The 13,234-nt window shown below is 42.7% G+C and overlaps 1 pseudogene; it reads right to left on the bottom strand.

Moving 5' to 3' along the window:
• Positions 1–11,822: 11,822 nt before the first annotated feature.
• Positions 11,823–12,880, bottom strand: LOC111524406 (annotated as a pseudogene).
• Between the last annotated feature and the right edge of the window lie 354 nt (positions 12,881–13,234).

The raw sequence follows: 13,234 nt of genomic DNA, 5'->3' as shown, positions 1-13,234 counted from the left end.
TGGGAGGCTGAGGCAGGGGAATGGCATGAACCCGGGAGGTGGAGCTTGCAGTGAGCCGAGATCACGCCACTGCACTCCAGCCTGGATGACAGAGCAAGACTCCGTCTCAAAGAAAAAACAGAAAAGAAAAAAAAAAAAGAAATAGAAAATGGGGAGAAAAGGGAGAGTAAAACAACCCCACCAAGATAATGTCAGAGACTGGCAGGTAGTATGACAGAAATGAATGTAACTGGCTGATTTACTGACTAGGAAGTTGTGTGTGATTGGGTGGCATTCAGCTGGTATACACATATGCTGTTCCAGTTGTAAGTGGCTAGCATCTGTTTGGATTACCTAGTGAGTGTACCAACCCTGTTGTCAGAAATGTTTAATGCCACCCCTGGTGTATGGTACAGCATTAGTCAAGCAAGGCATCTTTGAGAGCATAGCACTGAGCAGGAGCTGCATAAGGAGAGGTTGGCCATGAGTACATGTAAGGGAGGCATGCTCCAAGAGACAGAACCAAAAGGTGCAAAAGACCTGTGGCAGGAACTAGCATGGAGTAAGAGAGCAGCAGAAAGAGGGCAGCCAGGGTAACACTGGAGCACAGGAACCTCCAAGGCCAGCCAGGTGGGCAGGAGACAAGGAGACAAGGTGGGCAGGAGCCGCCTATGGGATTTGGGGATTCTTCTCAGTGTGATAAGGAGACAGAATCCTTATAAGGAGACTTCTAAGCAGGGGACAGGATTTGGGTTTTCATTTTTACACGAGCACCCTGGCTGCTTTTGTAGAGGCAAGAGTGTATCCTCAGTGCCTAGAATCGTGTCTACTGCATAGCAGGTATTGAATAATCTACTATGAAATCAAAGAATGAATGTGCCGAACCTTCTCTGGTACTGAATGGAGCCATTTGTGATATGAGTTTAGCTTCTTTTAGATCCTCTCTCTCTATGGCCATTACTGAGCAAAAGTGAATGTCCTCACAGACTCTAGCTGCTAATGGTGCTTGAGCTGTTAGGATGAGCCCCAGTTTTGATGGTGGTTCCTAAGGCAGGCTCAGGGTCCTACACACCAGAGCTCCTCACAGGGTACCATGCTATGCTTCCAGGCAGAAGTAGACATCTGAGATCTTTATCACTCACAGACGTTAGCATGCAGAAGCCTATGCAGAGGAGCTCCTATGTTTAAGTGGGTCTCTCTGCAATAATGGTAAAATTAGACTGTCATTCAAGAAAATTGCTTCCTTGGGATTGCCATTAGCACCTCGGAAGTTGCAGTCTGGGGTTTGCGTGTGATTTTTTCATTTTGCAGACTTTACTGCTGCTTCTCAAAGGTGTTTTTTCATTGCAACTTTTCTTCTTTTCCCCTTGTCATCTCCCCATCTGTTCCTAACAGTCGTACATCGCAGAGGGAAGGTCCTCACCATTGTGCTCATCTTTTCACTCAGACAGTGAAAAGCACTCTGAGGGGGAGGTGGGACATGCACAGGAGGCCACAGTGAGGCCTTCAGAAAGAGATAGCACCATCTGCAGTTGACACTGTGGGTGGCCTAACCAACACATTTCCTCCTCTTCTTCTTCCTAAAAGAATCCAGATTTTGTCCAGGTCTGCATGAAGCCATGTGTTTCACAGGAAACCAACCCCACCCCCAGCTCTGGGGATGAGCCTGATTGCCTTGGAAGTAATCCCAAAACCCTTGCAATGATTGACTCAGGAAAGGTGACCAAATTGAACCAAAGAAAAGAAAAGGAGAAGCTTGGGAGAGACCTTTGTTTACTTATTTGGCAAATATTTATTGTGCACCTACTATGTTCCAGGCACTGCTATTAAATGCTGGGAATATAGAAATTATGCAGCAGGGAAAAGAAGGAAGTCATGACTCTGCGAAGAGACACAGACAATAAACAAAATAAGTCATAAAATATGTATAGTATTTGACGATGATCAGTGAAACAAGGTGAAGTAAAGCAGAGATGGAAAGCATGAAAGTCCAAGGGCTGCATTTTTAAATAGGGTCCTCAGGGAAGTCTATTTGAGGAAGGTGAGGGATTTGTCATAATGAAGTCTGTATGGAGATCATTTCAAGAAAAGGGTCCTGGAGCAGGATGGGCTTAGCATGTTTGAGGAGCAGCAGGGAGGTCAGTGTGCTGGAGTAGAGTGGACAAGACGGATAAGAGCAGAAGAAGAAGTCAAAGAGGTGACACTGAGGCTGATCCTGCTGGGCACTGTAGGTCTGGAAAGGACTCCAGCTTTTTTACAAAAGCTGCTGGAGGGCTTTGAGCAGAAAGTGTCATGATTTGGCTTATGTTTCAACAGGCTCCCTTTGGTTGCTGTTTAGTAAACAGAACAAGAGAAAGCAAAGACAAGAGCTGAAAGGGTTCATCCTCCATCTTCTGAGAGAGCTTCCAAAAGTCCTCTCTCTCGTCCTTTGGCGTCATTATGAGTAGATGTGAGATGTGAGGAGAACTACAGCCTCTCCATACTCACCTGAGTGTGAAACCGCTCCATGCAGGAGGCAGAGCCAAGAGAACTGCTGAGAAATGCACACAGAGCTACAAAATTTGGTCAACTATAAAGCTTACCTTGCACCTAAATTTCTGGTTCTGCAAGTCAATAAACATCCTTATTGCTTCAACCAAAGAAAGTTGAGTTTTCTGTTTCTTGAGCTCAAAATCTTTCCAACTGATTCATCACCTAGCCTCACTATCCATCAACACCATTTGCTCCCACTATGCATGCTGTGGCTACCCCAGAAAAGCCTATTTATTTATTTTTGAGACAGGGTCTCACTTTTTCACCAAGGCTGGAATGCAGTTGTGCCATCTCAGCTCACTGCAGCCTCAGCCTCCAAGGCTCAAGTGATCCTCCCACTTCAGCCTCCCAAGTAGCTGGGACTATAGGCATGCACAATCACTCCTAGCTATTTAAAAATATATATTTTTATATAAATATATTTAAAACATACATAAATATATATATTTGTGTGTATATATATAAATATGTGTATATATATTTATATATATATATATGTATATACACATGAGACAGGGTCTATCTGTGCTGCCCAGGCTGTCAGACTCGTCATCTCTTCCTCACCATTTGTGTATTAAATCACCCAATATTTATTGAGACTTGTATTGGGCTTCCCACTGTCCTGCATTAGAAAGATCAATCCCAGTTCCGAAGAAGTCAAGATTATGTACAAAAGAGAGAGAGACAGCTCTTCTGGTTCCATGACATTGGATTGTGTTAAAAATGACTTTCTTCAGTGCAGCCTATGTGGTCTCAAATGCATGAGTCTCTCTGGGCCTCCATTTGGCCCTTTGTAAAATGACCCTTTCCATCTCTGAGAGTTCATGATCCTATGACTTATAGTAGCTTTCCTTTTGTATTGCTATGGTTTGAATGTTTGTGTTTCTCCAGAATTCTTGTTGAAACTGAATCCTCAATGCAATAGTATCAAGAAGTGGGGTCTTTAGGAGGTAATTAGACCATGAAGTTCGCATCAGATTATTGCCTTTATCAAATGCCTTGAGGGACCAAGTATGCCCCTTTTAGCCCTCCTTGCATGTGAGGACACAGCATTCATCTTCCACTATGCAAAGGCACAGCAACAAGATACTGTCTTGGAAGCAGAGAGTGACGCCTTACCAGACTCTGAATCCACTGCGTCTTAATCTTGAACTTTCCAGCCTCCAGAACTGTGAGAAACAAATGTTCATTCTTTATAAAATAGCCAGCCTAAGGTATTTGGTTACAGCAGCCTAAACAGACTAAGACAGGTGTCAATCTCTACAGTTAAGCTTCTGTAGCAGACAACGAACCAGAGGTCATAAAGACTTCTTCATATTTTTTCAAAGCCAGAGTCCATGACTAAGTGAATTTGGCAGCACCATGAGCCAAGTCACATTCTTCCACATAGTTTACAGTAAAAAGTTTTCATAATGTAGCTATCCCGTAACAAAAGTATTAATCCTCTCCCCAATATCAACCTTGAATTTCCCATTTCTCTACATTTTTCCCTTTCTAACTTCTGCTTTAAATGGTACAGCACTATGGTTAAGTTAACTTAGTCTAGAACCAGACAGTCTGTTTAACGCCCTCATTCTTTTTGACCCCCACATATCAATCAAGTGACCTTTCTGACTGTAACTCTCACCCTCCTCCTCTCTCATGATCTTCCTTAAAATTCTTCCTTAGTTACAGTAAGACTACATTTGGTTCTCTTACATCTCTGAAAGCTATCACTTCCAAGCCACCTTGGCTAATGCCTCATCATCATTCATGAGTTATCTGGGACTATCCCTAGGTCCTGTTCTTGCCCTCCTCCCCCTCTAAACTCATTCTCCTTGTGCATCTCCCATCTTACAACTAAGTCCCAGACCTGTGTTTTTTCATACCTTTCCTTCTTATCTGTGCACCAACCCATGTTCCGCCCATGCCTTCTCCATCCTTCCTCTTCTTCAGTCTATCAATTAGGATTCATCTAGCAAAAACAGAAACCCTACTAGGTGTTCCAAATGAAGAGAACTTAATACAAGCAATTGACTACTCCAGTGATGGAAGATCAAGAAGTCAAGCAGAAGACATTGAGGTAACCCAGAGATCAACCACAGAAGGAAGATGACACCAACCCTAAGGAGGGAGGGACAGCAGAAAAGGTTGGAATTACCAGAGCTGAAAGCTGCAGCTGTCCAGCAGACCCTAAAATCATGGCAGGAGCTGCCTGTTGGAACTACGACCAAGAAAAGAGAGCCTGGCTACAAATGGAATCAGGGATGAGAGGTAGACACCTCAAGCCATCCTACTAGACACAGAGAGAAGAGGAGGAATATTCTCCAGCTTCTCCCTCCCTCTCCCTCCCTCTCCCTCCCAATCTTCCAAAAATGCTTTCCTGAACTAAACGTCAAAGGATGCTGGGAAATATAGCTCCCTGTGACACAGATCAGATGGGAGAAGGACAGGCAAACAGCCAGTGTACCCATCCAGCAAGCTTCATCTCTCAATACCCACATTCATTCAGGTAGCTTCATTCCTCAGTTCCCCAAACCCAAAACCTTCAGTCATGCTGAATCCCTTCCTCCTATTTCTTCTGGCCCTCTCTGCAGAGTTTTGCCAGCTGCTCTGACTTTTTCTCTAAAATAAATTTCTTCTTAACTCCTCTTCCACAGTACTGCAGCCACCATTGCAGTACAGCCACCTTTGCAGTATAGCCACATTGCAGCCACCATTGCAGTACATTCCTATTATACCTGGTCCTCCTGTTTCTAGTACCTCTTCCCTTCCAACCTGCCCACCAGCTCCACATTTTCATTGGGAAGATAGAGCCCTGGACCCAGCAGTTTCTGCAGAAGTCTCAGGTCTGACTGTCTTTCCCTGAGCTTGGTCACATGATCTTCCCTGAACCAATCACTGGACAGGTGAAAGGCCTGTCCATGTCAGCTAAACAGAGAGAAGATGGAAAACTTATCTATTTATTTTGATAAATGTAAAAATAGTGCTGCTGATTGGTTGGGCTTTAGTCACATCTCAACCTTGAAACAGGAGTACGGTCAGCCAGAAAGTGAGTGAAGGGTAGCTCTCCAAAGGAAAAACAGGATTCTGTTTTTAAAAGTATAGGGAATTAATGTGTAGAGAGGAAAAAAGCAAGGATATGATACACATTCCTTTCATTCTCTCTCCTGCAAAAGAAACCAACAAATCTCTATTCCTTAGCCTATTTCAAGACTCTGTTATGTTGGGAAAAGACTAGAAACAACCTAAAGGTCCATCAATGGGGAATGACTAAAACTAAATGGAGTGATGTGCCATGGTCTTAGGCTTTATTATTTCATGCAAGGATCAAAGAAAAGAACACATCACAATTTTTTTTTATTATACTTTAAGTTCTAGGGTAAATATGCACAACGTGCAGTTTTGATGCTTAGGTACACTTGTGCCATGTTGGTTTGCTGCCTTCGTTAACTCATCATTTACATTAGCTATTTCTCCTAATGCTATCCCTCCCCCAGCTCCCCACCCCTCTGATAGGCCCTGGTGTGTGATGTTGCTCATCCTGTGTTCAAGTGATCTCATTGTTCAATTCCCACCTATGAGTGAGAACATGGGTGTTTGGTTTTCCGTCCTTGTGATAGTTTGCTGAGAATGATGGTTTCCAGCTTCATCCATGTCCCTGCAAAGGACGTGAACTCATCTCTTTAACAGTTGCATAGTATTCCATGGTGTATCACTGATGGACATTTGGGTTGGTTCCAAGTCTTTGCTATTGTGAATAGTGCCACAATAAACATACATGTGCATGTGTCTTATAGTAGCATGATTTATAATCCTTTGGGTATATACCCAGTAATGGGATTGCTGGGTGAAGTGGTATTTCCAGTTCTAGATCCTTGAGGAATTGTCACACTGTCTTCCACAATGGTTGAACTAATTTACACTCCCACCAACAGTGTAAAAGTGTTCCTATTACTCCACATCTTCTCCAGCACCTGCTGTTTCCTGACTTTTTAATGATTGCCATTCTAACTGGTGTGAGATGGTATCTCATTGTGGTTTTGATTTGCATTCCTCTGATGACCAGTGATGACGAGCATTTTTTTATGTGTCTGTTTTCTTGAGAAGTGTCTGTTCGTGTACTTTGCCCACTTTTCAATGGGGTTGTATGTTTTTTTCTCGTAAATTTGTTTGAGTTCTTTGTAGATTCTGGATATCAGCCTGTCGTCAGATGGGTAGATTGCAAAAATTTTCTCCCGTTTTGTAGGTTCACTCTGATTGCATGTTCACTCTGATGATAGTTTATTTTGCCGTGCAGAAGCTCTTTAGTTTAATTAGATCCCATTTGTCTATTTTGGGTTTTGTTGCCATTGATTTTGGTGTTTTAGTCATGAAGTGCTTGCCCATGCCTATACCCTGAATGGTATTGCCTAGGTTTTCTTCTAGGGTTTTTATGGTTTTAGGTCTAACATTTAAGTCTTTAATCCATCTTGAATTAATTTTTGTACAAGGTGTAAGGAAGGGATCCAGTTTCCGTTTTCTACATATGGCTAGCCAGTTTTCCCAACACCATTTATTAAATAGGGAACCCTTTCCCCATTTCTTGTTTTTGTCAGGTTTGTCAAAGATCAGATGGTTGTAGATGTGTGGTGCTATTTCTGAAGCCTCTGTTCTGTTCCATTGGTCTATATATCTGTTTTGGTACCAGTACCATGCTGTTTTGGTTACTGTAGCCTTGTAGTATAGTTTGAAGACAAGTAGCGTGATGCCTCCAGCTTTGTTCTTTTTGCTTAGGATTGTCTTGGCTATGTGGGTTCTTTTTTGGTTTGATATGAACTTTAAAGTAGATTTCTGCAATTTTGTGAAGAAAGTCATTGGTAGCTTGATGGGGATGGCATTGAACCTGTAAATTACCTTGGGCAGTATGGCCATTTTCACAATATTGATTTTTCCTATCCATGAGCATGGAATGTTCTTCCATTTGTTTGTGTCCTCTTTTATTTCATTGAGCAGTGGTTTGTAGGTCTCCTTGAAGAGGTCCTTCTCATTCCTTGTAAGTTGGATTCCTAGGTATTTTATTCTCTTTGTAGTAATTGTGAATGGGAGTTCACTCATGATTTGGCTCTCTGTTTGTCTGTTAATAGTGTATAGGAATGCCTGTAATTTTTGCACATTGATTTTGTATCCTGAGGTTTTGCTGAAGTTGCTTCTCAGCTTAAGCAGATTTGAGGCTGAGATGATGGGGTTTTCTAAATATACAATCATGTCATCTGCAAACAGTGACAATTTGACTTCCTCTTTTCCTAATAGAATACCCTTTATTTCTTTCTCTTGCCTGATTGCCCTGGCCAGAACTTCCAACACTATGTTGAATAGGAGTGGTGAGAGGGGGCATCCCTGTCTTGTGCCTGTTTTCAAAGGGAATGCTTCCAGTTTTTGCCCATTCAGTATGATAGTGATTGTGGGTCTGTCATAAATAGCTCTTATTATTTTGAGATACGTTCCATCAATACCTAGTTTATTGAGAGTTTTTAGCATGAAGGGCTGTTGAATTTTGTCGAAGGCCTTTTCTGCATCTATTGAGATAATCATGTGGTTTTTGTCTTTGTTTCTGGATTATGTTTATTGATTTGCATATGTTGAACCAGCCTTGCATCCCAGGGAGGAAGTCAACTCGATCACAGTGGATAAGCTTTTTGATGTGCTGCTGGATCCGGCTTGTCAGTATCTTATTGAGGATTTTTGCATCGATGTTCATCAGGGATATTGGTCTAAAATTCTCTTTTTTTGTTGTGTCCCTGCCAGGCTTTGGTATCAGGATGATGTTGGCCTCATAAAATGAGTTAGGGAGGATTCCCTCTTTTTCTATTGATTGGAACAGTTTCAGAAGAAATGGTACCAGCTCCTCTTTGTACCTTTGATTGAATTAGATTGAATTAGGCTGTGAATCCATCTGGTCTTGGACTTTTTTTGGTTGGTAAGCTCTTAATTATTGCCTCAATTTCAGAGCCTGTTATTGGTCTATTCAGATATTCAACTTCTTCCTGGTTTAGTTTTGGGAGGGTGTATTTGTCCAGGAATTTATCCATTTCTTCTAGATTTTCTAGTTTATTTGTGTAGAGGTGTTTACAGTATTCTCTGATGGTAGTTTGTATTTCTGTGGGATCGGTGGACACACCACAAGATTTTAAAGAAAAAACAGTAAGCAGAATATGATCCTTGTGTCTTGCATCTGTATTTAATATCACTGGGAAGTTACACAAGATCAATATAATAAGGACCATCTCCCAGAGAGAACAAAATGCGATAGACACTGAATTTTCACTGCATCCCCTTTTGTGCCATTTGAACTTTATGCAGTGTGGCTGTTAGTTTACCAATAAATGAATGAAATTTTTAAAAACATAAAGTAAATAGGAGCACAAAGAGAAAGTTATTGGTAAGTTTACAGATTCTAAATGTCATTTCTCACAGTCACCAACCCTCTCATTCAGATCATTTTGCAGAGGCCCAGGTCCAAGAGGTTTGTTTGCTCTTGCCCATTGTGAATGACCAAGGCTATTCAATCACCATCATCATCATTATCCCTGACCTTTTTTGAGTGCTGACTATGATCAGTTGCAGTGCTGAGCCTTTTACATGTATTACCTCTTTTAATCCTGATAACAACTCTATAATGTAGCTGTGACTATTATGAGTGAGTTGCCTAAAGTCACACACTTGATGGGAAAATGATAAAGCTATGATTAATACTTAGCTAATCACATTATAGAACCAACATTATTAACCATGGCATCCTACCGCCTTTAAGTAAGTAAGATATGGTTTATGACTTATGAGCCCAGGTCAGACTGACAGCTACAATGTCTGCTTTCCCAGGATCTGGGAAGGGTCCCGCTGAAAGCACATCCAAATGTAAAGAGTGAAATGTAAAGGGTGAAAGCACCCCTTTACATTTCAACAGAAGTTTCAGAATATTTGAGAACACACAGGCTGAATCACTGCATATGACCTCGAGCTTATTTATGCCTGCTGGAGGTGAAAGGCCTGTCCATGTCAGCTAAACAGAGAGAAGATAGAAGACTTGTCTATTTATTTTGATAAATGTAAATGAATTATATTACTTGTCAAAATGTTATCAAGACCCCAGTGAAATGAGCAGTAGTGTTTCCCCCCCCCCCCCTTTCAGGGTGAAGGGAGTGAAGGGAGAGAGAAATGAATGTTCAAGACAGATTGCTTTGATTTGAAATGAAAACAAACAACTTTAGGGGAAAAAAAGGCTTTCATTATTTTGGAGACCTTGGCATTCTTGCAGATACATTCATGAATTAATCATTAAAACCCTGAAATGTGAAATAAATCATGTGGTTTTTCAATGCCAGCCCACGATATAGGGGGCCTCAACAGTTATTAAGACACAGTGCTTTAAAACTGCTACTGCCGACAATGACTTTTCTCTAAGAATAAAGTGAATGAAGTGTGTGTGTGTGTGTGTGTGTGTGTGTGTGTGTGTGTGTGTAAGGCAGCCCTGCGGTCCCAGGCTGGAAGTGTGTGCAAGCCAGTTCCAACCGTGTGTCACCACATATTAGCACTATTTAATATCTGCTAATGGAATGGCTCTGTCTGCTGTCGACAGCAGGATCAAAAGAGGGCCATGCAGCTTTTAAATTATTAGCACTAATTAGGCAAATCAAAGAGGAGGAGGGCAGAGAGACCAGAGAATGCATTACAAGGAAAGCAAGGGGATCGCTACCTACCTCACACTGTCAAGATCCAGCTACCAAACAGCCAATTAGTGCTGAAGACCCTTCCGGAGCAACGGAAGAATGAGCAGGCCTACCCCAAGTAGAAGCAGGATGGCTTCATTACTGTGACTCCGAATTAAAATGTAAAGGTTGCCGATCATTGCATAATTAAATAAGGTGGCAGGCACCCACTATCCAGGAGTTTCCAGGGTTCCTTTATTAAAGCCACCTTCTCAGCTTCCTCAATGGCCCTCCCACAGGCAGGCCTGGAGCTGTCCGTAGTCCTGACAAACATACTGACTTCTTAAAAGGCCTGTTAGAGCCAAAACGCTTCGAGGGGTCTTTCTTCCTAACTACCCCATTACCACCACTCCATTACCAATCCAAGGATCATTCTGCTTTTCTTTAGAACCCATTTTCCAACTAATTAGTCAAGAAAAAGATGGGGAGTGGAGAGTAAAAAAAAGACCAAGCCTAATTAACTCCCAGTCACTGCAATCTAAATATAAAGTTACTGAAACTGAGGTTGTCCCCTGTTGATGTAACCTTTATCCCTCTTCTTTTTTACCTGCTGGGAGGAAGCACAATTTTCTTGAGTTTGATTGGGACCTAATCCCAGGCTGCAGATCACAACGCCATATTCAGATGCTTTGCAGGTGTGCAAGATAGTAGAGCAGTGGGCCTAATATACCTGGTCCCAGACCAGGAAAGAAACATCTTTTTACCTCAGAGGCTGGGTGTGATGAGTTCCTGGGAGGTCTTGCTAGGAGAGCCTTATCTTCTCAGAACTGTGGAGTGACTCGATTTTAATTTTGCTCCTTCAGTCCTTTTTTACATATGCTTTTTCTTCTCTGTATCTTCTATCTTGTTTCCTCTCTATCCTTTATTTTCCCTTCTATCCTTTCTGTTCTCTCATATTTCTAGTTCCTCTTCTCTGTCTTTCTCTCAGCTCTCTTCTTTCTCTGTCCCAATTTCTCCCTCTTTTTTGAAAACCAAACTTTAAGAAGAAATAGGATTCGACTTATTTAAACCTTTGAGTTTGGTATGGGACTCAGCTTATTCACTGGGAATGTGCCTCATACTCAGGAACCGAATCCCCGTAAATCTTACCAATCAATTACATTGTTACACTCCTTCTATCTTGGAACTTGAAAAAAGTAATTTAGGACACTATCAAACCACAGCTAGGTACTTATTTTAAAAACATATGGATAAGCGTTCTAGAAAACAAGAGAAAAATAGGAAAGAAAAAAGCAGTGTATGTTTGTCCACAGCCTTGAGTTTGATTCCTGTTTTGTTACTGCAGGAAAAATGTCCTATTTCAGAGCAGGGGGAATGGGAGGGCAGCCATGGGTGTCACACTGGAATTCAACCCATGTGGAGGTTGAAAAAAACAGGTCTAGACAGTGGAGAAGTGAAGGCAGAATATGAAGAGCCTGACGGGAGACCAACTATGTTTTCCTCCAGTCTCCTCAACTTGGCTCAGCGGGCTGCTTCAACTCCATTCCAGATGCAAGTTGAAGTCAAAGAGGAAAAAATGGTCCTGACCTCAACATGCAAACAGGAAAGACACCAGTGCAGCTTCTCTAGTGTGACCTGTGCAGCTCACATGGTGTCATGGCGACAGTGGTGCAGGGACAGGTGGTCAGAACCAGAAAAGCTGCAGTTGCAGTCCATGCACTGGAAAGGCTTGATGCCTGCGCTTGCAGAAATGGCTGGTGAGCTCAACTGAATGAACGAATTTCCAGAAGCAGCCATCCCAGGTCCTTTTATAAGTCTTCTCTCCTATATGAATTCTGTGGTGAGCTTTCAGGTGAGAGCTTTTGGAGTACACTTTGCTGCATCCTGCAAAGTTACACTGGTGCATCCGTCTTCTCCTTAAGTCAAGCGACTCCTCCCTGCATTTAGGCCATTGCTGCTGGTTCTTGCTGTAGTCCCTACAGACTCTGTGAGGCTGAGGATCCACTCTTAATTACACTCTCCTCATTGTCACTTGGAATCTCCAGTGGAGACATGGAGTGGGGTCAACTTTCACTGATCCAGCATTTGTGCCATCTCCTCCAATGAGTGGGACTGTAATGGTTGCAGAGCCCTCATTTGCAGGCAAAGTAGTATACACCATGGGCAGAGACTGCACCACCACTGGGATGGCATTCAGGTCACCCATCTTACTTGGAAGACAGACTGAGGGGCGCTGTGAACAACATGTAAGATCTGCTAGCCACCAGTGCCCTGAGAGGGAGTCAGGACAGAGCCTGTGGTCAGAATAGTAGGAATGTTTACTGATGTTGCAGTGCACACCACAAGGATCTGGGGAGCAGACTGTGGCTTGGGAGGATGTTCTGGAGCTTGCAGCATGCTAACAGGCTGGAGAGGAGCCTTGGGCTTGTGAGAGGAGAAGTCAACTGGTTCCACTGGGGACAGGCTGAAATCACTCACCAAAAGTTCTTCTGGGGTCTCAAACCTGATGTCATTAAACAATGCTGGGTTCTCCATGGGGTTGGCACCCAGAAGTGGTGGAGAAGTCATATTATTTATGCTTCTATCTCAGGGGGATCTCTGCTCTGAATAGGGCCAGTGATGGACCTGAATACCTGCATTGAGCCACCTTCTGAATTAAGTTGCACCTCCAAGTTGTTTATGAGTTGAGCCATATCAACCATGTCACTAGCTGGAAGGACTCCTGAAGTATCCAGAACTCATACAGTCCTCAGGAAGGCTCATACTCCTGAGCTAATTGCAAGAGAGCTGTTCTCCTCACACTTGCCCGAATTGGACATCGCACAAGGCGATGCCCTCTCGTCTTCTCTTTCTTACCCTCACCATCTCTGCTTTTTCTCCTGATTGAACACAAAGTTGAGGCAGAGAAGGAAACCTTCAAGACAGAAACCCATGAGGAGCTACCACAAGATCCCTTCACCTCCGCCACTGCTGCTGCACACCCCAGTGCCTTCCAGAGTAGGTGGAATGACTCTTTCTCTCTATTCCTCCCTTTTAAAAAAATTCTGTCACTCATC

Source organism: Piliocolobus tephrosceles, chromosome 17 (genome assembly GCF_002776525.5).
Source record: "Piliocolobus tephrosceles isolate RC106 chromosome 17, ASM277652v3, whole genome shotgun sequence".
Lineage (NCBI taxonomy): Eukaryota > Metazoa > Chordata > Mammalia > Primates > Cercopithecidae > Piliocolobus > Piliocolobus tephrosceles.
This window is presented reverse-complemented; position numbering and strand designations above follow the sequence as displayed.